Here is a 24,509-nt window from a genome sequence, read left to right on the forward strand (position 1 = left end):
GTTTGTTCCCTGCTGTAACTCCAGGTCTGTAGCGGTCCCTGGCACTTATGCTGGTTGGATGAAGGAAGGAGCCCCAGTGAGCGACACACCTCAACCCCAAGAACACACGAACCCGGGAGAGCTCCAGTGGGAGGCTAGAAACTACACTTTTTCCTCTTTTTTTTTTTTGGAAATATTCGGAAAACATGCCATACTTTTCACCTGAGAGAGAGACTTCTGCTTGGCAAGGGAAGGAGGGAAACTAAACTCTATTGAGCATCGACTCTGTGCCAAGCACCTTACGTTTCTCACCCACCTTGTGCTGGGGGTCTGCAGCTCAGAGAGGCGGCTGACCTGCCAGGGCCCCCAGAAGGTAAAAGGCAGAGGGTAGGCTCTGAAATCAGGCTGAAGGACTCGGCAGCCAGGCTGTCCCGGTGACACCAGGACATCACATCTCTTGCTGGGTGTTGCTCTGCTGCCGTGGGGATTTGGAGCCCTTGAACGCAGCCCTCACCTGTTCCAAAGTAACCCGTGTGAAGCACCTGCTGTGTGCCAAGCCCTCTGCTGGGGCTCTAAGCTTCCCTGTCTCAGTTACTCCTCAGAATAAGCCCGTGGGGGAGGCATGGTCCCTTTTCCCATTTTGCAGATGAAGAAACAGACCCCCAAACCCTAAGCTGCCTGCCCCGTCTGTGCTGTTAATAAGCCCCTCATATCCCAACCCCACATTCCAGTCACCACGCATCCCCTTCTTTCTGTCTCAACGATCCCGTAAGGATGTCGGAGAAGGTTCCGTCTCTCCCATTTCCCTCCGAAAGAGGAATCTTAGGCTCAGAAAGGTCAAGGTCACAGGGGCAGGCAAGTGGCAGAGCTGGAACCAGACTCCAGTCCAAGCCTTCCTGGATGACAGCAGTCACATCACAATCCCACCCATGAGACCTTGGGCACAGCTCACTGTGCCTCTCTGGTCTCTGTTTCTACCCATAACCGGAGGGTGCTGGGCAGACCAGGCAGGTGAGGTGGGGAGCGAGGAGGAGACCAGGAGGGATTGGGGACCTGAGGCACCCCAGGCTGTGTGCCTGTCGGTAGGGGAGGGAGTGGCTGGCCTCATTCAGCTCTGAGTGTGGCCAGGAAGCTAGAAGCCCTGAGTTGCCATTCACTATTTTTCCAAAAGAAGCCAGAAATCCAGATATTAATGAGAAATCTCTTGGCTTTTACATGTTATTTGCTAATTCCAATATTAACAAATACAACATAGGTATTTGTACCCCCATGTTCATGGCATTATTCACAATAGCCAAGAGAGGGAAGCAACCCAATTGTCCACCGACAGGTAGATGGATAAGCAAAATGTGATCTACCCACACAATGGAGTATTACTTAGCCTTGAAAAGGAAGGAAATTCTGACACATGCTACCACGTGGATGAAACCTGAGGACATTACGCTGAGTGAAATAAATCAGCCCCAGAAGAAAAAATTCTGTGTGATTCCACTTATATGAGGTCCCTGGAGTCAACAAACTCATAGAGACAGAAAGTAGAAGGGAGCTTGCTAGGGGTTGGGGAAGGGGAAAATAGGGGATCAGTGTTTAATGGGGACAGAGTTTCAAACTGGGGAGATGGAAATCTTCTGGAGACGGATGGTGGTGATGGTTACACAATGACGTGAATGCATTTAATGCCAGTGAACTGGGCACTTAAAAATGGTTAAGACAGTAAATTTTATGCTACACATGTTTTAACCTCAATTAAAAAACAAAACAAAAAACATAAGCTAAACAAGACATGTCTGTGAGCCAGATCTGGCCTGAGGACTATAGACTAGGAACTCTCTGAGGTCTGTCCTATGGGTCGTGGGAGCTGTGTGAGCCCAGCCGTGGTTCTGCTGAGGTCCCAGACGTGAGGGCAGACCCCACCCCCACCAGCTGCCTTCCTGCCATCAACCTCTGCCTCAGGAAAGAACTCAGCCAATCAGGTTGCACCATGCACCGCCTGCTTTTCATTTGGCCTTTCTCGGGGTGCTAAGGTTTCAGCTGTCCCTGTTAGCCCCTTGGCTGCTGGATGAGGTGGCCTCACAGCCCTGCAGTTTACAGGGAAGTCTGTAAGAAGGGGCAAACCCTCTCGGTCTGAGCACAGCCACGGGGCCACAGTGCTCTTTAACTGCTGGGCCAGACGAGCAGAAACAGGGCTGCAGTGCTTCGGGCACTTTGGGGTGCTTTGGTTATTTGTGGGGGGTGGGAAATTCATGGACACAGTGGCCTGAAGTGACTTATGTTTAGGAAAGAAGAAATCTCCGCTCATTCTGGAAGCAAGGAGGCTGGGTTCGGGACCTTCCCAGCTGACCAGAGGCTACCCCACAGAAAGGACCCAGATGGTGTTGGCTGCAGCGGGACGAGCCTCCTCTGACGGAGGACTCAACGCACAGAGGGGCTACAGACTCATCAGAGGTCCAAGCAGGGAGGGATGCTGGAGGGCACGCGGTCACACCCATTTCACAGATGAGGAACTGAGGCCCAGAGATGCCAAGGGATGGCCTCAGAGTCACTGGCCAGTTAGAGGCAGAGCTGGGTCTCCAGGTTCCTTAATAAGAGTCCTTCCCCCCTAGACTAGCAGTGCTTGACGCTTGGGGGGGGTCCCAGTCTCATTTGAGAATCTAGTGAAATCCATGGCCTCTCTCCCTAGGAAAGTGCTCACACACATACAATGTTTTGCACAGGCTAGCCCAGCAGGAGCTCTAGAATAGCAAGATGGCTGCTCAGATGTCTCTTAAGCCGTCATGCTGCCAGGCCTCACATCGCCCATCTTGGGTGGCACCTGCGTAGAACTGTAATGAGTACTCACGGCAGACAGCCCTCCTGAGCAGACGCCAGTACGTGAGCGAGAGAGGATGGACCCACACTTTACCAACAGCAATGATCCCTGACACATGGGAAGCACCTTAGTGTTCAGGGCACTTTCGCAGCCATGAGCTCATTAGGTTGTCGGAACAAAACTCTCAAGTAGGCTTTAGGCCCCTCAAACCGATGAAGAGGTGGAAATTCTAAGAAGGTTAGTAATCCGTGCAGGAACAAAGCTTAGGAGTGGCTGAGCCAGCCAGGACCTTGGGACTCCAGCCCCCGGCTCCTTCCGCCACTCTGTGCCAATACGTACGGGCTTCTGACAGTTAACAGCCATCTCTTTGGTTCCCTGGTTGGTATTATACAGAGTAGAGACGTTGTCAAGAGTGACTTGAAATAGGAAGATGGTCGTTTGGCTTGTAGCTCAGCTCCCTGGAAGGGATGGCAAATCATGGGGCCACCTCGGCTCCGCTAGTCAGTTGGGAGGGATGTAAATATTTCCCAGTTTGGTGTGCTTGCCTCTGTGCTGTCTTCTTTCCTGCAACAACAACAACAACAACAAAAAAAACCCCAGGGAGATGAGTTCTTAAAGGGAACACACCAACCAGCATGGTATCTACATGAAGCCATCTGAACACATAAGCTTTTAAGATGCTGGGAGTCTCACATTCATCTCAAGTTGTATTGGGTTTAAATCATGATATGTGTATACAATTCATAAGCTGCTCTCTCTAGAAAAGTACCTTAGCTTAGAATAAACAATGCCCTTTTTATCTGGAATTTTAAAAACATTTTATTGAAGTATAGTTGCTTTACAATGTTGTGTTAATTTCTGCCGTACAGCAAAGTGATTCAGTTATACATATATATTCATTTTCATATTCTTTTCCATTATGGCTCATCACAGGATACTGAATATAGTTTCCTGTGCTATACAGTAGGGCCTTGTTGTTTATCCATCCTATATATAATAGTTTGTTTCTGCTAATCCCAAACAGAAATATGGAACACTTCATTAATTTGCATGTCATCTCTGTGCAGGGGCCATGCTAATCTACTCTGTATTGTTCCAATTTTAGTATATGTGCTGCCGAAGCAAGCACTTTATCTGGGGTGTTTTTGAACCTTGAAACAATATGGGAGTTTTATGTGAAGAAGTATTCATGTATATCTGTACAGAGAGGGTTTCTAGGTTTCGTGAGACTCTCAAAGGGGCCAATGGCCAAAAGAAGTTTAAGAACGACTGATCCAAAGGAAGAGAGAGATTGAGGTTCTCAAGGCTGTCTTCTTTCACCCATTTCACAAAGTTATCAGGCACCTGCTGTATGTCAGGCTCGGTGCCAGGCATTGAGGTTACAGTGCTTGCTCTCTTGTGGTCAAGGAGACAGAGGGCAACCTAGGAATCACAAAAGAAATGTTATGTCCCAGATGTGAAGGAGGGCAGAGTAAGACAACTGCAGGGTGCCAGGAAGGAACAATTTAGGTGGGGGACAGCAGGAATGTGAGGGGAGAGGAGCATTCCAGGCGGAAGACTGACACAGCCTGTGCAAAGGTCCTGCAGAGAGAGGAAGGGAGCACGGGAAGCCATGGTGGACAGACCAGGGAAGTGAGGGGAAGCATCACAGGAGATGAGGCTGGGAAGGTCTGCAGTGTGGCAGACACTGGGATGGAGGGAAGTTGGGGGGCTCCGGTGTAGTGCTAGGACATGATAAGGGCTTAATTAATGAAGGACAAAAGGAAGGAAGGAAATGAAGAAGGTGGAGGAGGACTGCCTCTGGGCAGAGGAAACAGCTTGGGCAGAAGCCAAGAGGTGTCTTGGCTTCTGAGTGAACATGGGCTGGGAGGACTCAGCAAGGCAGATCAGTTTGCCAGGAGGAGTCTTCTTGGGTGTTGCCAGACCAATAGGTGTATTTGAGCAATCTGACAGTTTGCAGAAGGGGACCCCAGAAACATTAAAACCCTATCAAAGAGCAGCATCCCTTTGCAGTTCTATTGTTACTTCCATAATTGATTTCACTGAGTTGGGCTTTTAATGTTGAGGGTCTCTAGAGATGGATAATAATGGCTCACACCTCGCTCACAGCCACATCCAAGATGAGGATGTTGGTGAGGACACCAACCACAACGTTACCCTGTGTGTCTCCAGTCTTGGGGTAAAGTCAGATCTCACTTGCTTAGGTTATTTATTTGTGTAGGTGGTTTTTAAGTCTGCTTTTCAAAATGTATTTACATATATCTTGTAAGCTGCTTTCAATCCTTTTATTTAAAGGAAATAAACAAGACAAAAATAAATCCAACTGCAATCCTTAAAGCTTATAGGACCACTGGTACTGAAACTTCACTATACCTCAGAATCATATGGAAAGCTGTATAAAAATTCATATTCCCAGGCTCAAGCCCAGACTTATGTAATCAGTACCCAGGAAATGAATCTCAGAAATCTGTGTTTTCACTGAGTCCCATGCTCATGCATTTAGCTGGGTGGTTTTTATACAGTAAGTACGTGCATTAAGAACCTGGCATATGGGTATCACTGAACTGGGTGATGCTCCAGTCTGAGGACAAAGCAGACATGTAAAGTTAATGTCGCTGGAATCAGGTGAGGGAGACCAAACACAAGAAATCATCGTCTCTTGCCTACATCATGCACAAGGTTGGTGCCCAAATTCTTGCACTGATCTTGCATTCATCAAGAAATTAATGTAGGGCTTCCTCAGTGGCTCAGTGGCCACTTCCTCAGTGGCCAGTGCAGGGGACATGGGTTCGAGCCCTGGTCTCCGAAGATCCCACATGCCGCAGAGCAACAAAGCCTGTGTGCCACAACTAATGAGCCTGCACCCTAGAGCCCATGAGCCACAACTACTGAGCCTGCGTGCCACAACTACTGAAGCTCATGCACCTAGAGCCTGTGCTTCACAACAAGAGAAGCCACCGTAGTGAGAAGCCCACGCACCACAACAAAGAGTAGCCCTGCTCACTGCAACTAGAGAAAGCCCATGCACAGCAACGAAGACTCAACGCAGCCAAAAATTAAATAAATAAATAAAAAGAAATTAACAACTCTTCCAGGATTCATGAACATGGTAGGTCACCTCTGTAACACATGTAGCTCACTCATAGATGATAATTCCTGATAAAGTTACATCTTAAAAATGACAACAATTACAAAAATAACTCAACTCCTGAGAGATGATCAGATACAATAAATTGGAGAAATCTCTATTGGGGCATTACACAGAGATTCTAAAAAGGATTTTAAAATAAGAATGCTTACAATATTCACATATACATTCTATGAATGAAAGTAGAGTAACTGATATGAGACCTCAGTCAGCAGGTTAGACAGACACAGATGAAGAGAGATTTAGTGAACTGGAAGATGAATCAGAGGAAATCACCCCAAATCAGCACAGAGAGATAAAGAGGTGAAGGGGCAAAGGGAGTTACTCTAGATTGAGTGGTTAGAAATGGTCTTTTTGAGGAGGTGATATCTGAGCTAAGACCCAAATGACAAGAAGGCCATTAAAGAAATGAGAGTCAAGTGTCCTAGGTAGAAAGGGCAGATGTATAAAATGCTTAAAGTGGGAAAGAGCTTATCAGGAACAGGTTGGTATGTTTGAAGAACATAAGCAGGTTGCTGTGGTTCCACCAGGTGAGAAGCCACCATGGGGAAGAGGAAAGTGTGATCCTGTGTGGCATGAACTTCAGCTCAGAAAGTGGTGGTTAGCAGGAAACCTGTTTCAGCTGAGGGTAAAGAAGAACTTTCTAACACTGAAAGCTAACCACTCACTCACTCGTTCATTTACTCATTTGTCCATTCATTCAGTCATTTACTTGTTATTAAGTACCTACTCTATGCCAGACACTGTGTACAAGGCTATGGGGAATGTTGAGATGAATAAAACACATGCATCTTAGTCCTCAAAGGCCTCACAGTTGAGTGAGCAAAACAGACAGGTAAACTGTAAGGTCAGACAGAATGAAATGCTGGCTTCACAGAAATATCAGTGGCTGTGGAGAGTCAGAGAAAGGAGTCACGAAGGTGATCCACCTGAGATGCCAGGACTGCCTCTTGGGGGAAGAGTGTGCTCAATGCACTGCAGATGTGTGGATATCAGAGGGAACTACTGCACTTGGAGGAACACTTAACCAGCAGACTCTAAGTTCCCTTCCAATCCTAGGATCGATGATTCTATAAAACAACAGCAGGCATTTACATGCCCAGAGGAGTTGGAGAGGACTAGGCTGCAGCTTCACCTCCTAGTCCGTTGGGGGAAGCAAATGTCTGAGCAGATAATGGTGGAGATCCCAGGCAGGGAGACAACCACATGATGGGGAGAGGGGAAGCCCTTGGGTATAAGAAAATGAGGGCAAAAATGGGGACACTAGTCCATGCCCTACTTAGTTCCAGACCTTTGTGAAGACAAGAGCTCCTCAATGAGAGAATGCACTCTGACAAGAGGGGCCCACACAGACATGACTGTCCTTGACACCATTCACTTAACACCCAAGGTCATGCAGCCGTTTTTAGGGAGATGTATAGATGAGATAAGTCATACTCAGGGACCACTGTGTCACTGCCCTTTTTCTTGCTGTGATCTGTAAATCAAAGCAGTGCTGAATTGACCTACTTCACAGGTTAAAGACACTTGGAAAGTACAGAACTGGTATTCGCTGTTCCCTCTCCTCCTCTCCCCCAGCCCAGCCCACCACCATCTCTTACCTGAATCACTGAAACAGCTTCCTAACCAGGCTCCCTGCCGCCAGGCTGGCCCCACCCCAATCCACTCTCTAAACAGCAGCCAGAATTACTAGAAAGCTGGTCACATCACTCCCTTGCTTCCACTCCCTGTCTTTCTCTGCTCTTAGGATAAAACCAAGCTCCTTAGCAAGACTTCCAGGACACTGTAATGTCGAGCCCCACCCGTCTTAGCTCATCTGTCGAAAGGCAAACCCTTCCACTTCACACAGCAGCCACACAAACTCTTTGCACACCGAGTGTGCTTGTCTTGTTTGCACAAGCAGTGTTAGGTGCCTAGGGTTGGAACGCATGAGTAGGTGCTTGACGGCAAGTGCTCCTGGCACTGATGGGCACGTTCAGTGGGTTCTCCCTTCAACTCTATTCTCCTCTGGGTATTTGGGGAATAGGAGCTTCCATTCCACCAACGCTTCATCAGGAGGAGTTCCTGGGCCAGAAATCGCTTCCCTTTTTCTGGTGTCTCTCATCTGAATGTCAAGTCCAGCTTGGTCAATTAAGCAGGTGCTCAGCTCCCTGGACATGCTAGACAGTGGGTCGAATGCTCTAGATTTCCACAAATGCAAAGTTTGTGCTCTCAGGAGCTTGCAGGACAAGACAGAAGGAACTGCAGCCTCCACAAGACAATCAGGACCAGGAAGGAGGGAGTCTGTGGAAATGGAGGTGAGGAGGGTTTTGTGAGGGCCTCTTCCCTGGGGAGCCAGTGCTCCAGGTAGGAGGACCAGCAGGGGCAGAACTTGATAATCCAAGAGTTACAAGGAGAGCAATCCTGGACCACACCTACTATGTGTCAGCTACTGCCCTGAGCCCTTGACAGATATCACCACACTGAATCCTCACAACTCCCCATGATCCATGTTTATCATTTTCCCCATTTACAGAGGAGGACATCGAGAGGCTTAGAGAGAAATTTCCCTAAGATTCTATAGCAGGTAAGTGGTGGGGCTGGGATTTTAAACAAGACCTATCAGACTCCAGGGCCCACAGAGAAAGGCATGTGAAATGGCCCAAGCAGATAAGAAACTGTGGCTGAACAGAGCAGATGCTGACAAGGAACAGATTAAATGTGGATCAACTTAATGTGATTCTCATTGAATGCAAACCGGTTCCAACATATTTCCTCAGGGAATATTCAGCATTTTCTTGCAGGTAAATGGAATCGAATGCAAAATTCATGATTTTTTTTTCAAACAGAAGTCTTCAACATTTAAGAACCTTCTCAATCTGCTCCATCTGGCCGTTAATTTTTGTACTTTAAATGATGTCTGTTTGTGATACACATTATGCTATAAACAGGTTTGGTGTGAATCATGGTGTTTTAGTTAGAATACTAGTTATTCTCAAGAAGTCATCTAAAATAAGCCTTGTATAATTACTTGAGGAAACAGACCTCCAGAGAGAAAGCGACCCCGCAGTAATCACGCAACTTAATCGTTAAGGGTGAGCTTGGACTAGCTTCCCAGTCCCCTAACTAATGCCATCGTTGATCCAGAAACTTCTAGGTGCCTGGCACTGGGCAAGAAACTATTGTGGTGTCAGAGGAAAAATGAAATAAAGTCCCTTCCCTCAAGCTGCTCACATTATTTTTTTCTTTTTTGGCGCCTCCTTATTGAACTTGAAAGCAGTACCATGTCCCTTAACCCTTAACGTAGCATCAGATCCCACATGTTAAGGGCTTAGTCCCACAGTACTGCTCCCACTTCAGATGCCAATTGCAAATCTATGTTGTTGCCTGTGCTTCTGACCAATTGGCTATAAATTGGAAGTTCCTATGACCCCCTCCTTATGTTTGATTAATTTGCCAGAGGGGCTCACAGAACTCAGAGAAACATTTACTTATGTTTACCAGTTTATTATAAGGGGTGTTGTAAAGGATACAGATGAAGGGGTACATAGGGCTGGGTTCAGAAGGGTCCCCAGTGTAGGAGCGTCTGTCCCCATGGAGTTTGGTGTGCACAGTCCTCCAGGCACATGGATGAGTTCTGATTCACCAACCTGGAAGCTCTGTGAACCCATCTTTCTTTTTTATAAAGCCTTGTTATAAAGAAACAACAGGCCCCAAATGGAGTCACTTGTGCTAAGCCCCATGTCAGCAAACCAAGACTACATACCTAGCCTGACTGCAGTCTCAGCCTCTCCCAGTAATGTAGTCTTAACCAGTCAGTCTGGAATTTCCTGATCAGCAGTAGTGACGTAATCCCCCTGATAAACCCCTTCATCCCTCCCCCAAAAGATGAGGCAATCCACTTTTTCCTTGTCCTTGCCCCCTCTGTTTGTAAAAGCCTTCTACTTTGTATAGCTCCTTGGAGCTCATTTCTACTTGCTAGTTGGGATGCTGCCTGATTCATGAATCCTTGAATAAAGCCAATTGGATCTTTAACTTTACTCAGTCGAATTGTGTTTTTTAACAGGCTTATTTTATAGGCATGATTGATTAAATCATTGGCCCTTGGTGATAGAACTGAATCTCCAGGCCCTCTCTCCTCCCCAGATCTCCGGGGTGGGACTGAAAGTTCCAACCCTCTAATCACGTGGTTGCTTCCCCTGGCAACCAGCCCCCACCTTCAGGTTACCTGGGGGCTTCCCCCAAATCATTTCATTAACATAACACAGCCATCTTTATCTTAACAGTTAGGAAATTTCAAGCGTTTTAGGAGCTATGTGCCAGGAACAGTGGATGGAGATGAAATATACATTTCTTTTTATAAATCATAATGTCACTGAGGAGTTGGTAGACAATGTTCACAAGCAGCTCTGGCCAGCCAGGAGGAGCCAGCGCCAGCACACCACTGTGTGTGTGTGTGTGTGTGTGTGTGTGTGTGTGTGTGTGTATTTGGGGAGAGTGGATGCATAAAGAATGCATGAATGAATGAAACAGAGAGAGATACCAATTCTGCAAAAGTGATAGGAGAGAACTGGAATGAATGGGATGTTTTTATAACTGCAGTAAATAGACTTTACAAATAAAATAGGCCAGGATCAGTGTAAAAAGCATCTTAAACAGCTTTTCCAAATTACTTTCAAAGAATCATGCCTGTTTTTTCATAAAGGGCCATGATGACAAAGTGCAGAGGTCACTACCTCTGTGACCTTGGGCACGATACTTAACCTCTCTCTAAGTCTCCCCATCTGTAAATGAGGGCAATAATACCCATCAAAGGGCTAGTATGACGAAGGCACCAAGCAGAGGCCTTAGCAAACGGCAGAGCTAGCATCTGAGCCTGGGCAAACAACTGAGGAGCAGACTACATCCTAGAGGATGAGTATACCCCCAGCAGCCTGCACAATTCCTGGAAAATGGCAGATATGCAATGATTCTTCTTGAAATAAATTTGGAGTAAGGGTAGTGGGGGTCAGCATGCTAGTGTGTAATGTGGAAAGAGCATACACTATGAAACAACCTCTATTCATTTTCCATGAGCTTCCTAATTGTACGGGATACAGAAAATATAGATAAAGATAAAATGCTTTTTTCCCCCCAAAATGCCCTACTCTGTGCTTCAATATCAAGATTCACTGGGACTATTTTCACTTTCACTGTTCTTAGCATTCTGATCTAATTGATGGATTCCTACATGAGCTGAGGCCCTGCTGAATTTCATTATACTAGGTCTTCTGGGCATATTGATTCTCTTTAGAAATAAGGCAATAAATTGTCCACAGACATAGTGACCAAACCCACTGCCAAGGGAGAGAATACAGAGGCAGGTTTCCTCACTGCATCGTCTGTCTTTAACTGAACTTTTATCACGAGTTTGAATTTCTGAATCAGCAGTAGGTATCAATGGCTTTAAAAATATTTGTTCCCTTTGAGATAGTAATCCCATTTCCGAGAATCAATATCCAAGAAATAGTTTTCTATGAAGACAAAATTTTATACACAATCATAAGCATCACATTATTTATTATGAAGAGAAAAGGAAGCCACTCAAATGATCAATAACAGGGTCAAGAAAGTTTCGTGTTATGTAACCATGAGAAGTGAAGTTTACAAAAACTATGTTAGCATGGGGAAAAAGCCTACAAGATGAGATTAGATAAAAGCAGCATAGGGCTTCCCTGGTGGCATGGTGGCTGGGAGTCCGCCTGCCGATGCAGGGGACACGGGTTCGTGCCCCGGTCCGGGAGGATCCCACATGCCGTGGAGCGGCTGGGCCCGTGAGCCATGGCCACTGAGCCTGCGCGTCCGGAGCCTGTGCTCCACAGCGGGAGAGGCCACAACAGTGAGAGGCCCGCGTACTGCGAAAAAACAAACAAAAAAAGCAGCATATAAAATTGTACATTGATTATGATTATGAATATCGTAGGGAAACTTACCCATAGGGATAGAAAGGACATGGGCCAAAATAGCAACAGTGATTTGTTTTTATGGTTTTTGATGTTTTCTTCTTAACAATTTTTCTCCATTTAATACATTTTTTGTAATAAGCGTGCATCACTTGAAATTAATCTTTACAATTTGAATTTTTTAATAGTATATGTAAGTACACTATAGCCTTTCTAATGTGGCCAGCAGATCTATATGAAGGAACATGTACACCAGTATTTCCCATTTTTCGCTTGTTGGAAATACTTAGTCTAACGTCCTATTCTATAGTGTTAATGTGATTTGCACTCACTCTCCTATGGATGCAACCTTGAGTTCGTTTTATGTGGCAGAGTCAGTAACTTAATGTGGCCTGGAATTTGCTTACGCACACAGAAATGCAAAGAAGAGCCACTTCCATCATCTGAAAAATCAGATGTAGGCGCCAGATCATAGTCTCTTTCTCCACTAGGATAAATTCTTCTATATTTCTCAAGAGTTTTAGTTTAGTCTCATTTTTCTGTCCAGTCACTTCCTTGATCCAATAAATAGCTCAGGAAGGAGTTACTCTAAATTCTATGCCTGTAAATACTATGTTCAATCCACAGGATGGGCACTGGGAACACCTCTAACTTGCTTTCAGTCCAATTCCCCTCCAAGCCACCCTCCAGGTAATAGCCAGGGTGATCTTTCTAGAATGTAACTCTGGTCCTGACACTCCTCCACCTGGCTTAAGCATCTTCAGTGGCTCCCATGGGCATGTCAGGTCCTCCTCCATCTTGCCTGTTAGCATCCTTTTCCCCCACCCTCTAAGGGCCACTCACATCCAGTTCCTACCATTCCGAGACACAGCATATTATTGGTGCTCATACTACTAGGGAAAGACACAAGTTGTTGGCCAACCCACAGCTTTTCCCAAACCCTTTTTCTTTTGTCACCTCCCAGCCTAGAGGTTGGAAAGGTGGAAATTGGCTCTCAGGTAGGAATGGCCATGGGACATATTTATGGGCAGATTTGGCCAATGAGGTACAAAACAAGTCTGCTGGAAGCATCTGGGAAAGGTTTGCCTTCCCCTTTCCTCTTATGACACAGATGTGAAGCCTGAAGCTGGAGCAGTCCCGCTGTGACCATGAGGCAATTATCAGCAGGAAGAAACACCAACAAGCGGCAGACAGTGGATCTGAAGGAGGGAAAGCAGCTGAGTGGTTACTGGTATCACTGAGATGCCAGACCAGCCTTGAGGCCATGCAGCTCTGACTCCTTGAAGAGTGAATAAGGGGTTCTATTGCTTGCAGCTACATTTCTCCTACCAGACTCACTCTTCCCTCACATTAGGAAATGTACACAAAGTGGTGACTTCAGTGCCTGGAACATTCTAGAAGGTCAATCCATGTTATTCTCCTCTCTCTTCTTCCTTAGTATCCCTTTTGGGCCAACTTACTCACCTGTTGGGAATACACTGTACCCCAAATTGTAAATTTTACTGAGAAATACCAGGTTGTGTATCTGTATACATGATTTGACTGCCTGTGACAGAAATGAAGTTGAAGTGGCTGAGGCAAAAATGGGACCTCATGGAAAGGATCCCTCCCATCTGCAGGGACGGAGTGGTTTCCACACACAGCTGTCACCAGCAACACAGGCATCGCCAGGAAGCTCTCACCACCTTTCTGTTTCTCCTTGGCTGTGACTTTTTTCTTTCTTACTCTGCAATGGCTTCCTTCATGGTGACAGGGAACTGACACACTGACAACTCCTGAAGTTACTGTGGAACCCGTACCCAGAGAGAATGGTTCTCAGTTTCAGAGTGAAAAATCCTAGAATTCTGATTGGTCTGCTTGGGTCAGGTGTCTAGCTGTGGGCCAATCAACAATGAGGGGGTGGAGCAAAGCCACATACGTTCTACCCACTGCAGGGCTGGTGTGGAGCAGGCTCTGTGCTCAGCTGGACCCCGGGTGACAGGTTGGTGTCCCTCACACCACAGCCCCTGCCCACCTTCCCCAGTACACAGAACCGGTCACCCTAAAGCAGCATAAGTTACCCAAGGGCAAAAGCCATTATTCGGCATGTTCATAAAAACCGTCTTGGTTTGGGTGTCCCCAAAAGCAGAGCCTGAGGCTTCTAAGAAGCGCACAGAAGTCCCTTTCCTGCTTAGAGGATGGGAGCCCGTGCTTGAGGTGGGCACAACGTGGTCTGAGCGCCCTGGAATGCAGCTGAGAGAAGAGACAGGCTTGGAGATGTCATATCAGGGCCCAAACATGTCTGCTACACAGACAGAGGAGGGTGTAATTCCAGAGCTGCCTTTTCTTAGACGTTAGAAGGGTCCTTGGTTCAGTACAGAGCTAGCCTGACCTAAGTAAAGATTTGGCCAAAAAAAGTGGACCCAGACAACAAGGTCCTCCTGTATAGCACAGGGAACTATGTTCAATATCCTGTGATAAACCATAGTGAAAAATAATATGAAAAAGAATATACATATATGTATAACTGAATCACTTGGCTGTACAGCAGAAATGAACACATTGTAGATAAACTATACTTCAATAAAATTTTTTAAAAAGTGGACCTAAGATTTCCAGACCACCTACATGGTGCCTACCCTACCAGATGCCCTCAACATTATTTTGGATGAAATTCTGTAATCCTAACATTACTGTCTCCTCGTCCCCATGTTAAAGAAGACAGAACTAAGACTCAGAGATGTCAAGTAATTTGTCCAAAGTCACCCAGCTGGAAAGTGGCAAAACTGGCGTTCGAATCCAGAGCTGCCTTGGTCCACGAAGCCCAGATTCTCACACAGCACCTTGCTGTCCCCAGAAATGTTCAGCCCAGAGGGAAAGCCAGTGCCTGAGAGTCTCTGAGACGGTGACCTCATTCACACAGCCCTGCTCAGCTAGCCTGGGTTGCAAAAGCTGGAGATTTTTAGCACGTACCTAAAAGAAAATTAAAACGTGCAGAAAAGTACAACCGAAAAATCTCAGTGATCTTAACAACAAAAAGTACTAGGAATAACAACGGTGGGCCAGGATGCAGGGAAGTTTGTGGGTTTCAGTTCCTCTGTTTCTACCTTGAGTCTGGGGGCACAACCCCAACCCCAGAGGACATTTCCTTGTCGAGCTCTCTAGGGCTGCAGTGGTCGCCTCAGGTCTCAGTATGCACAGGTCATCCGGAGACATCCAGCCTCGGATGCCTGTAACTCATCGTGAGCCAAGCAGAGGCCCAGGGCCAGGAGGTGCAATCAGCTCAGAGTGCAATGAGATGCCGCAGTCATTCATCAGAGATCCAGGGACTGGATGGACACAAATGATGACTAAGAAAAATGATGATGCCAGGGCCGAGGGTGAGGCATGGAGTGAAAGGGCAACGTTAGACAAAGAAACCACAGTGTCACTTCTGTCTTCAGGAAGCTCCAAGAAGAAACCCCCAGAGACAGGAGACCCCAAAAATTCAACAGCAAGAAGCAAAAGATGAGGAGGGGTTCCCTGGCACGACCCCCTCCACCACAGCAAGGGTGTCAATCATCGGGTATCACAGAGCAGAAAGGGTGGTCGGCTCTGGGTTAGAATCTTTTTCATGTCTTGTGTGAAAATTCACATGAAGCAACGCAGGTGACCCTGACACACAGCATGTGTCCAATCACTGGTGGCTTCTTTCTCGTCCCTCCTTCCCCAACCATCGCCCCGAGCCCCAATTCTGTCTGAACGTGATGATTTTGTCATTTGAACTTTTCAGCTCATCATGATGCTCAGCTCCCTGGGGCCCCCTCACTGGTCTTTCTCCCCTTCACCTGTGACCCTGCAATCAACCTTCCAAACAAGCAGAGACAGTGAACCAATGCCAGGGCAGGTCACACCCCTGCTTAAAGACTCTCCAGCAGCACTTAGAAGAAAATGCAAAGTGCCCCCCCTTCCAGCCTCCTGAACGGCCAGCCTCCCTGACCACATCTCCCAACACTGATTCCCGTACTCAGTGCCCTCCAGGGACACTGGCCTTCACGCCGTCCCTTGAGTCTCCAGGTTCTTTCTTGCCTCAGGACTTACACATGCTGTTCCCTCTGCTGTGATGCTCTTCCCCACAATACCTAGAGGGCCTCCACTCATCCTCCAGATCTTAGCTTAGCTGTTACTTCCTCTGGAAGTTTCCCCACCCAGAGGCCCCTGTCATGGCCCCCATGTCCCTCTTCATAGCGATTATAAGAATTGAAACTGATTTATTTCTCGTGTAAGAAATGAATCATTTATGTACCATTTCAGTCTGCTTTAAGTTGTGTGTGGCTAGGATGGTATGTCTGTCTCACTCCTGGCTGAAGCTCCCACACCAAGCCCTGGCACATCAGAGGTATTTAATAAATATTTGATAAATAAAATGTTTAATAAAGAGATAAATGTCACCTATCCTGGACAGATAACATGTTATCCTGGGTTAAAAGACCTTCAAAGGAGTTGCCTATTCTTCATTCACATTTGGGCTTTAATGGTTAGTCATCTTTCTTTTCAGAGAAACCAAAAAGCCGAAACAAAATAAAATAAAAAGAATTTTGCACCCTTCACTGACAATGAACACCAGTGTTTCTCTCTCCTTTAAGAAATGATCTAGGGCTTCCCTGGTGGTGCAGTGGTTGAGAGTCCGCCTGCCGATGCAGGGGACACGGGTTCGTGCCCCGGTCCGGGAAGATCCCACATGCCGTGGAGCGGCTGGGCCCGTGAGCCATGGCCGCTGAGCCTGTGTGTCCGGAGCCTGTGCTCCGCAACGGGAGAGGCCACAAGAGTGAGAGACCCGCGTACAGCAAAAAAAAAAAAAAAAAAAAAAACAAGAAATGATCTTATAATCATAATGGTCATCATCACGCAGTATTTAGGGTGTGCTGTGTTGAGAGCTGGACTCAGCTCATCCTCACAGCCACCCCAGGGTGGAGCACTGCCCTCACCTCCCTCCCATGTCACGGATGAGCAAAGGGAGTCATGGGTGCTGAATGCCTTGCCCAAGGTGACCCGCCTAGAAAGCAGTGTTCTGGAGGCCAAATCTGGGCAGTTTGGGTCCTGAGCCACGTTCCTGACCACTCACATCACCACCTTTGGAAAGAAAAAAAGCAACCCAATCTCTTTGCGCAGCCAAGTCTTTACCAGCAGTCAAGGTCATCGGTAATGAACTTGTCTCCTGCTCCGTGCTGGGCCCCCAGAGGCTGGCGCCGCAAAGAGGAGGCGAGTCAGGGCTGGGCCTGGCCTGGACACAGCACGTGATCTCAGAAGGAAGCTTCAGGGGAACGTGAGAGCAAATCACATCTTAGCTGCTTGCTGGTAAATCGACTTTCCCCTCAGCCACCTCTCAAAGGCATTTTAGGGAAAATGACCGCGTCTGTGGCCCTTCTGAATTTAGTTAGTCTCTTCTGCAAGCAGCCCTAGAAGCTCCTGCCTGGCCAAGTGGGCCACCCCGGGGGTCTCCTGGGCCCGGACTTCATGTCAAAACCGGCTGGAAGCTTTCAGAAGTGTCAATCCCTGGACCCCTCCCAAACCAAGTGGAGGGAGTCTCTGGGCCTGGGGACCAGGCATCACAGTCATTCAAAACTCCTCTGGGTGTCTCTAATGTGCAGCCATGGCTGGAATCCTGACCCAGACCACATTCCTCTCCAGGCAGATGGAGAGACTGGGGCCTGGAGATGCCAAGGGCTAACTCAAGGGCCCATGGGGCCTGGTGGTTTCCTTCTTTAAAATTTTTACATTTATTTTTATTTTTGGCTACGTTGGGTCTTCGTCGCTGTGCCCGGGCTTTTCTCTAGTTGCCGCGGGCGGAGTCTACTCTTCGCTGCAGTGCGCGGGCTTTTTATTGCCGTGGCTTCTCTTGTTGCAGAGCACGGGTTCTAGGTGCTCAGGCTTCAATAGTTCTGGCGCACAGGCTCAGTAGTTTTGGCTTGCAGGCTCTAGAGTGCAGGCTCAGTAGTTGTGATGCACGGGCTTAGTTGCTCCGCGGCATATGGGATCTTCCCGGACCAGGGCTCAAACCCATGTCCCCTGCATTGGAAGGCGGATTCTTAACCACTGCGCCACCAGGGAAGCCCTGGCCTGGTGGTTTTCAAAGAGAACTTGTTAATACGGCCTCTGTCGGAACAGCTAATAGTCTGTGTTTCTCAGGTGAGGACGTTGCCAGTGAGCTGCAGGGTGGGGCTGATGGCAGCTCTCAGGGCTCCTCTTTCTCGTTCGGGTCCCTTGGCTGTGCCTTTTCCGGAGCTGGAGGTGCTGCTGCCGACTCTGGGGCCTATTTTCAGCTCAGAGGAAGCCCTAGCTCTTCAAGTTAGCAGATCTAGTGTGCAGTTTTGGTGGATATCGCAGCTCAGGCAGGTTCTGGAAGTCTGGCTGGGCTAACTGGGGATGACACATCAAGTCTGCCCTGCTCACTCCTCATAAGTTGTGGACTGAGGCAGGTGCAGATGGGGTAGGGGTGGGGGGCACATCCCTTCTTGGGGGGGCTTATCTGCCTCAGTGCCTCCAGCAGCCCTACTGAGCCCCTGCCAGGCGGCTGGGTTCAGGACGTTCCCTGGAACATTCCCTGGGGACAAGCCACAGAAGCATGGACAGTGAGGATGGCTGCTCTGTCTCCAAGAGCCTCCTTTGTATCTTTCCTGAAACCAGGGTCAGTGAACACAGCGCTGAGCGGAAGCCCCTTTGCAGGGTTTGCTGCTGTGAGCAAGACGGGGACACTACTTGGTGCTCAGGGGACTCCAGAAGGACCACAACAGACGAAATCGCTGCTGGAATGGAGGTGGGTAGAGAAGGAATGCTCATGCCCTAGTCATCATCATGTGTTGCAGAGCTGTTAGAAGCCTGGCCACGGAGCCAGCCTTACCAGTTCGCTTCCCGCCTCTGCACTCACTGCACTGTGATCATGGGCAAATCAGTTAACCTCTCTGTTTCCACGTCTATAAAGAGGCATGATAATAATATCTACTTCACAGCCTTGGTTGTGATGATGGAGTGAGTTGATGTGTGCAAAATGCTTCTAAAACAGCCTGGAGCATTATAAGCACTTATGTGTTAGCTGCTGTCTTAATCCATTCAGGCTGCTATAAAAAGTAGCATAGGCTGGGTGGCTCATAAACCACAGAAATGTACTGCTTGCAATTCTGGAGGCTGGAGGCCCAAGATCAGGATGCCAGCATGATCGTGTTCTGCTTAGAGCCCTCTTCCAGCTTGCAGACTTCCAACTTCTCTCTGTGTCCTCACAGGGCAGAAGAGGTGAGGGAGCTCTCTGAGGCTTCTTTAATCAGGGCACTAATCCTGTTCGTGAGGGTCCCACCCTCGTGACCTAAACACCTCCCAAAGGCTCCACCTCCTAATACCATCACATTGGGGGTTAGGGCTTCAACATATGAATTTGCAGGGGTACAAACACCCAGTCTATTACAGTTGTGACCATTGTTTCAGCTTGTGTGATGAGGGCAGGAGAATAAATAGTGAATTTGAGTTTTAATTGCAAGTACTATGATAGTAGAGCAAAAGTAGACAACTTTGTTCTGATCAGCAAGAAAGATGTGATGTTAGTTCTGCAGGTGAGTAAAAATTGGTCCCTTTGGGCAGAGAGGCTGAACCACTAGGAAGTCTCAGTTTGTGCCCCATGACCACGAGTGACCCTTGGACCACAAGTCACGGTAACTGTGGGATGTGGCCTGCTGATTTGGCTCATACCTCTAGCCCTGGGCTAGCTGCTGGGGTGGGGGTCAAAAGGACCCCATCCATCCATTTCTGGTCTCTTCCATCTTGGGGGGATCCCAGGAGAAGAGAAATGTCCCGGTGGGGCTGTGAGATTGCTTGCTGTAGAGTAGGTGATGGAGGTAAGTAGGCTCCTGTACTTACTCTTCAGGCAGTTCTGCATCGCTCAGTACTGCCTGGGTAAGGGGATTCTTTGGGGTCTCAGAGAGAAGCCAAGGGCTCATCCCAGTTGAGCAGTGAGCTGGGGAAATAAAATATGGCTCCCATGGACACAGGAGCCTGAGCCCTGGGATACATGCCATCTGGGAAATATACATACGTGTGTGTCTGTGTAATGTATATGAAGGTACGTGTCTTCATGTGCACACACAGGGAAAGGGATGAATGCCGTAAGACGGTGCAGATCAAGTGGAATGTGGGTTAGAGGTTGCTTCCAGCTGATGGAAATTGCCGAAGCCTTCGAGGAAGAAGTTGCTTTTGAGGCAGCGTCCAAGGGCGGGAGGGTTTAGGTGTGGCGTAAGCTGTGAGAAGGACATGGGGTGGGGAAAGGCAGCATGTGTCTCTCGAGGAGCCATAGGGTTGGGTGTGTTGGCAGGTGGGGCTGGAGATAGAGGAGCAGGAGGGAGAACTGGGGAGAGTGGCAAAGGCTACCAATGCCGAGTTTAGGAATTTGGACTTTTCCCTGCAGATAACAGTGAGATAAATTCAAGAACTATTTTTGCACACTGGAGTGATATAAAAAGTGCTGCTCTTTGAAAGAAAGAGCAGTCTGTTGGCTGGTACAGAGAGGTGAGAAAATGGGGACGGGGGAGCTGGTCTGAGGGTGCTGGTGGTGGAAGGCGGAGAAGAGCTCAGCTCCTCCATCAGACACAAAAGGCAACTGAGCAGCTCTCTGATCCCACTTGGACGTCCCTGTAGGAACCGGTAACTGGAGCAGCGATAGCCCAGCGCTTGATCCCCAGCGCACTGGTTTCTGCAAAGGGCGGAAGTGACAGGAACCCAGAGAAAATGCAAATAGAAAGATCTCAGGGTGACTGCCCAGCTCAGACGTGAGCACTGTCGGAAGACAAATGAATAACCTTGTGGGTCGGAGTAATGCACGTCTGGTCCCTGAGTGCCTAGAGACTGGCTTTTATGAAGTTAGTTCAACTCAACACTCATCCATCCACATCTTCCAGATGCCTGGTCCTGTGCTGGGTGTTGGGGAAACGCAGGGGACAAGACAAGAGTCCTTGGCCTCAAGGAACTTATAGTCTGGGGGCCGGGGTGAGGGGAATGAACCCACAAAAGGACTGGCACTGCACATGACGGGTAACTCCATAGAAGAGGTCACAGGGGGAGAGTTCTGACTTACACATCACTTTCCTGGCTCACGCGTGGACTGTTGGCACTTGAGGGCAGGAGCAGGGCGCCAGTACCCACGGCAGTTCCGGGCACAGGGTGGATCTATCATGTGTTTATTGAATGGAGGGAGGGATGGATACACAGGAGCTGAAGGTGTGGAGGGACCCAGGGAGTTTGGTGGTCATCAGTCTCCACGCTCCAAGTAACACGCCCCTCACAAGCTCTTAATTGGTTATGTTTTCCCACTGAGTCTCTAAACGACCCCCTGAAGGCAGGAGGATAGAGTTTCATCACACACCATGCGTCTCTCCTGGCTGCCCTAAATTTTAATCAGTCCTAATCATTATCAACATGTTTATAGCACTTTAGCATTTCCAAACCACTCTCCACACATTATTCTCCCTGGGATCTCATGCAACTCTGAAGGGCTGGACAATGATCAACTTTACCGAGGGTGTTCGTAATTTTCCGTGTCACGGGAGAGAAGGGAAGCGATGTTTTACCTGTGTCCTCATGCGCTGCTTGCCTTCCACATGCTGTTATTATCTTTTCTTTTACACATGTAGCTTATTTAATTATCTCAGCAACAATGCCAGGCAATTATAATTCCTATTTTGCACATGAGAAACTGATACTCAGAGAAGTCAAGCATTGTCCCCAAGGGTGCACAGCAAGCGAGTTGGGATTCAAACCTGGTTCTGTCTGATTCCAAGTCTAGAAATAATGACAACAAACATGACGAGGATGATGATGATGATGATGGTGGTGGTGGTGGGCGTTTGCTGAGTGCTAACTCTGGGCCAAGCACTGAGCCTGGCACGTCATGTGTTTTATTAAATTAATAGTCAATTTAATACTCATTGAGTGTTAACTTAATACTCAACACTAATTTAATACTCCTGACAATCCCATAGGGTAGCTACTATTGTTATCCGTGGTGCTTCTTTCAGCGGGTCAGATGCACTGCGGATTGTGTATTTCAGGGAAGGTGATGGGGGCCATTACCTGATGCTTCACAGGCATTGAGTAGCTCCAGGTTAAATGCTTTGTGCTACCAGTTTAGGGCTCAGTATGCAGCACGGCGACAATGTATGGAAAATACAAATGAACCAGACATCGGGAGACTTCCTCCCAAGAAGCATAAATGAAATGTAACTTTAGACTTGATAGTATTTGAATTTTGTTTTAAAATACTTATTCTCATGGACCCTAAAAAGGATGACTTCAGCTCTGAAGAATGAAGATTTTTCTAAGAATTCAAGATGGACTAGGCAGCCTGGGGCAATACTGAGCTCCCTGTTGCCAGAGATGTCCAGGTAAAAGGGGCAAAAAGCTAAACATCCAGGATATAACAGTTCTGTGCTGGGGTGGGCGGGGGGTGGGGTCGGTCTCTCCACAGAAAGGGGAGCACCAAAGCAAGTAAACAGGTGTATAAATATTTACAAGGCAGTGAGGAAGAGAAGGGCGTCCCTGGGAGCTGGAGCTGGCCAGGGGCTGTCAGTGGCTGGTGCCGGCAGCTGGCAACACTCACAGCCCAGGTGTCCTCCGCCTTGGTGGAGGTGAATTCCACCTTGCAGAACATCAATATCAGACCAGGCCTCTCTGGGCCTGAGAGGAAGTGAGACCCAAAACAAGAACATTCTGCTACCTTCCTTAAGAACAGGCTAAACAGGGTAGGTGCAAAGCACAGAAATGACCAAACACCCCCTACGCTGGCTGCCTTTATTTCCTACGGCTGCTCCAACAAATTACCGCAAACATAGTGCCTTGACACAACACTACTGTGTTCTCCTACTGTTCTGAAGGTCAGAAGCCTGAAATGGGCCTCAGTGGCTAAAATTAAGGTGTCTGCAGGGATCTGTTCCATCCTGGAGGCTCCAGGGGAGAACCCATTCCCTTGCCTTTTCCAGCTCCTAAAAGCTGCCACATTCCTTGGCTTGTGGCCCCTTCCTCCATCTTCAAAGCCAGCCATGGTGGGTTGAGTCCTTCTCATTCTGTCTCACTCTGACACGTGTATTCTTCTGCCTTCCTTGTCTACATTTAAGGACCTCGAGATGACACTGGGCCCGCCTGGATAACCCAGGGTGGCCTCTGTATCCGAAGGTCAGCTGATTTGCCACGTTCGTTCCCCTTGCCATGGACCATAATACGTTCACAGGTGCTGGGACGTGTTTGGGGAACATTATTCTGCCTGCACACTGGCTAATATGAGTGAGGGCTGTTGCTCCACCAGTGCATCTGTGCCTTTGCTCAATCGAGGCTTCCCTGCTTTGAGATGAGATTTAACGCGACGCTCATTTGCAGGATGAGCCCTGCTTCCTGACAGCATCCAATGCAGAACAAAGCCCTTCCTCCCTGAAACCTGCCCCAATCCACGTCCTAGAAGCCCACATCTTGCAATCAGGCCTCTCTAGCATGTTCTAACTGGACGCCCCACATTCCCAGTGGTGTGTGTCCTTTCATCTCACCAAGCAATGGACCCAACTTGGTCAGCGGCTGGGGAGTTCTTGGTGGTCTTTGGTGGGGACCCTGGGGACAGCTGGGGTGAGAGGATGGAGTGTGCATGGCCGTGGAGGCAGAGGCTGGAGTGGCCAGCTCGGCATGCGGCAGGGTTAAGAAGAAAGTTCCAGGAGGCCATGACTTTCCAGCTAAGTATACATGGAAAGAAGGAGCTTCTGGATGAGAAGCCCAAGGCGGAGAAACTGCACTGCAGAGGCTGGGGGCACACCGGTGGGTGCTCGTGGGTTTGGTAGGGTCTGGAGTTTCAGGGGGGCTATGATGACGAGCCAGGGGCTGCACAGCTCCTCGGCAGCCCAACGGTGGAGATTGTCACCCCTTTGGGGTAGAGGAGGAAACGGCCTCCGAGGGTCACAGGACCCAGGGCCAGTAAGAGGGGCATGTGGGAAAGGCGAGCAAGAACCCACCGCAGGGCCTAAAGGAGCGTCCACCAGCACGAGGGCAGGCCCTGGCCCCCAAACCACAGCCCATCTGACTGGCCGGGTCTCCTCCCTCAGGGAGGAAAGGCAGAGGCTGCGTCCAGCCAGCAATCTGGAACCAGAGGTTCTGTGTAAACGTGAGGTGGGAGGCAGGGACGGGGGTGTCCGCTTGCCACAGTTTAAACAACGTCAGAGGGGTAGAGTTACCGATGAGGATAACACGCCCCCCCGCCCTTTAGACCCGCTTGAGTTTCAGTTGCTGTGGGTCATCTGAGCAGGATTAGGAAGGAGGCTGATGAAGGAACAGGAAGGTTGTAAGGTCTGGAGGGAGGTCTGGGCTGGAGCCAGACGCCAGGCCAAGGAGCATACCCTGGGGAAGAGAGCATCAGCGGGCAGGAAGAGGCTGGGGATTCCACAGGCAGGAAGGAGAGCGGGAGAGGGCGGCGCCTGGGCCCAGGGAGAGAATTCTGCGCAGAGTGGGCTGAGAGATCAAGTACACAAAGACCAGCAGGTGGCCTCGGAGCTGCCCAGATGGAGACCTGGGGGCAGTGGTGTCTGATGAGTGGGGCAGGGAGCGGCGTGGGGTGGGCAGCAGCCGGGCAGAGTGAGTGGAGAGCCGGGCGAGCCAGGAAGCGGCAGGAGCTGCAAAC

At 48.6% G+C, this 24,509-nt stretch overlaps 1 protein-coding gene and 1 non-coding gene across 2 annotated transcripts in view; one reads left to right on the forward strand and one right to left on the reverse strand.

Annotated features, from left to right (window-relative positions):
- EVC (EvC ciliary complex subunit 1) overlaps positions 1-24,509 on the forward strand; it is a 313,725-nt gene that overhangs the window by 166,582 nt on the left and 122,634 nt on the right. The gene's annotated exons all lie outside the window — the stretch shown is intronic.
- Positions 3,811-3,917, reverse strand: LOC132520148 (U6 spliceosomal RNA). The gene has a single exon (XR_009540508.1). It is a non-coding gene; the product is annotated as a U6 spliceosomal RNA (small nuclear RNA).

This window comes from Lagenorhynchus albirostris, chromosome 4 (assembly GCF_949774975.1).
Source record: "Lagenorhynchus albirostris chromosome 4, mLagAlb1.1, whole genome shotgun sequence".
In the NCBI taxonomy this organism is placed as follows: domain Eukaryota; kingdom Metazoa; phylum Chordata; class Mammalia; order Artiodactyla; family Delphinidae; genus Lagenorhynchus; species Lagenorhynchus albirostris.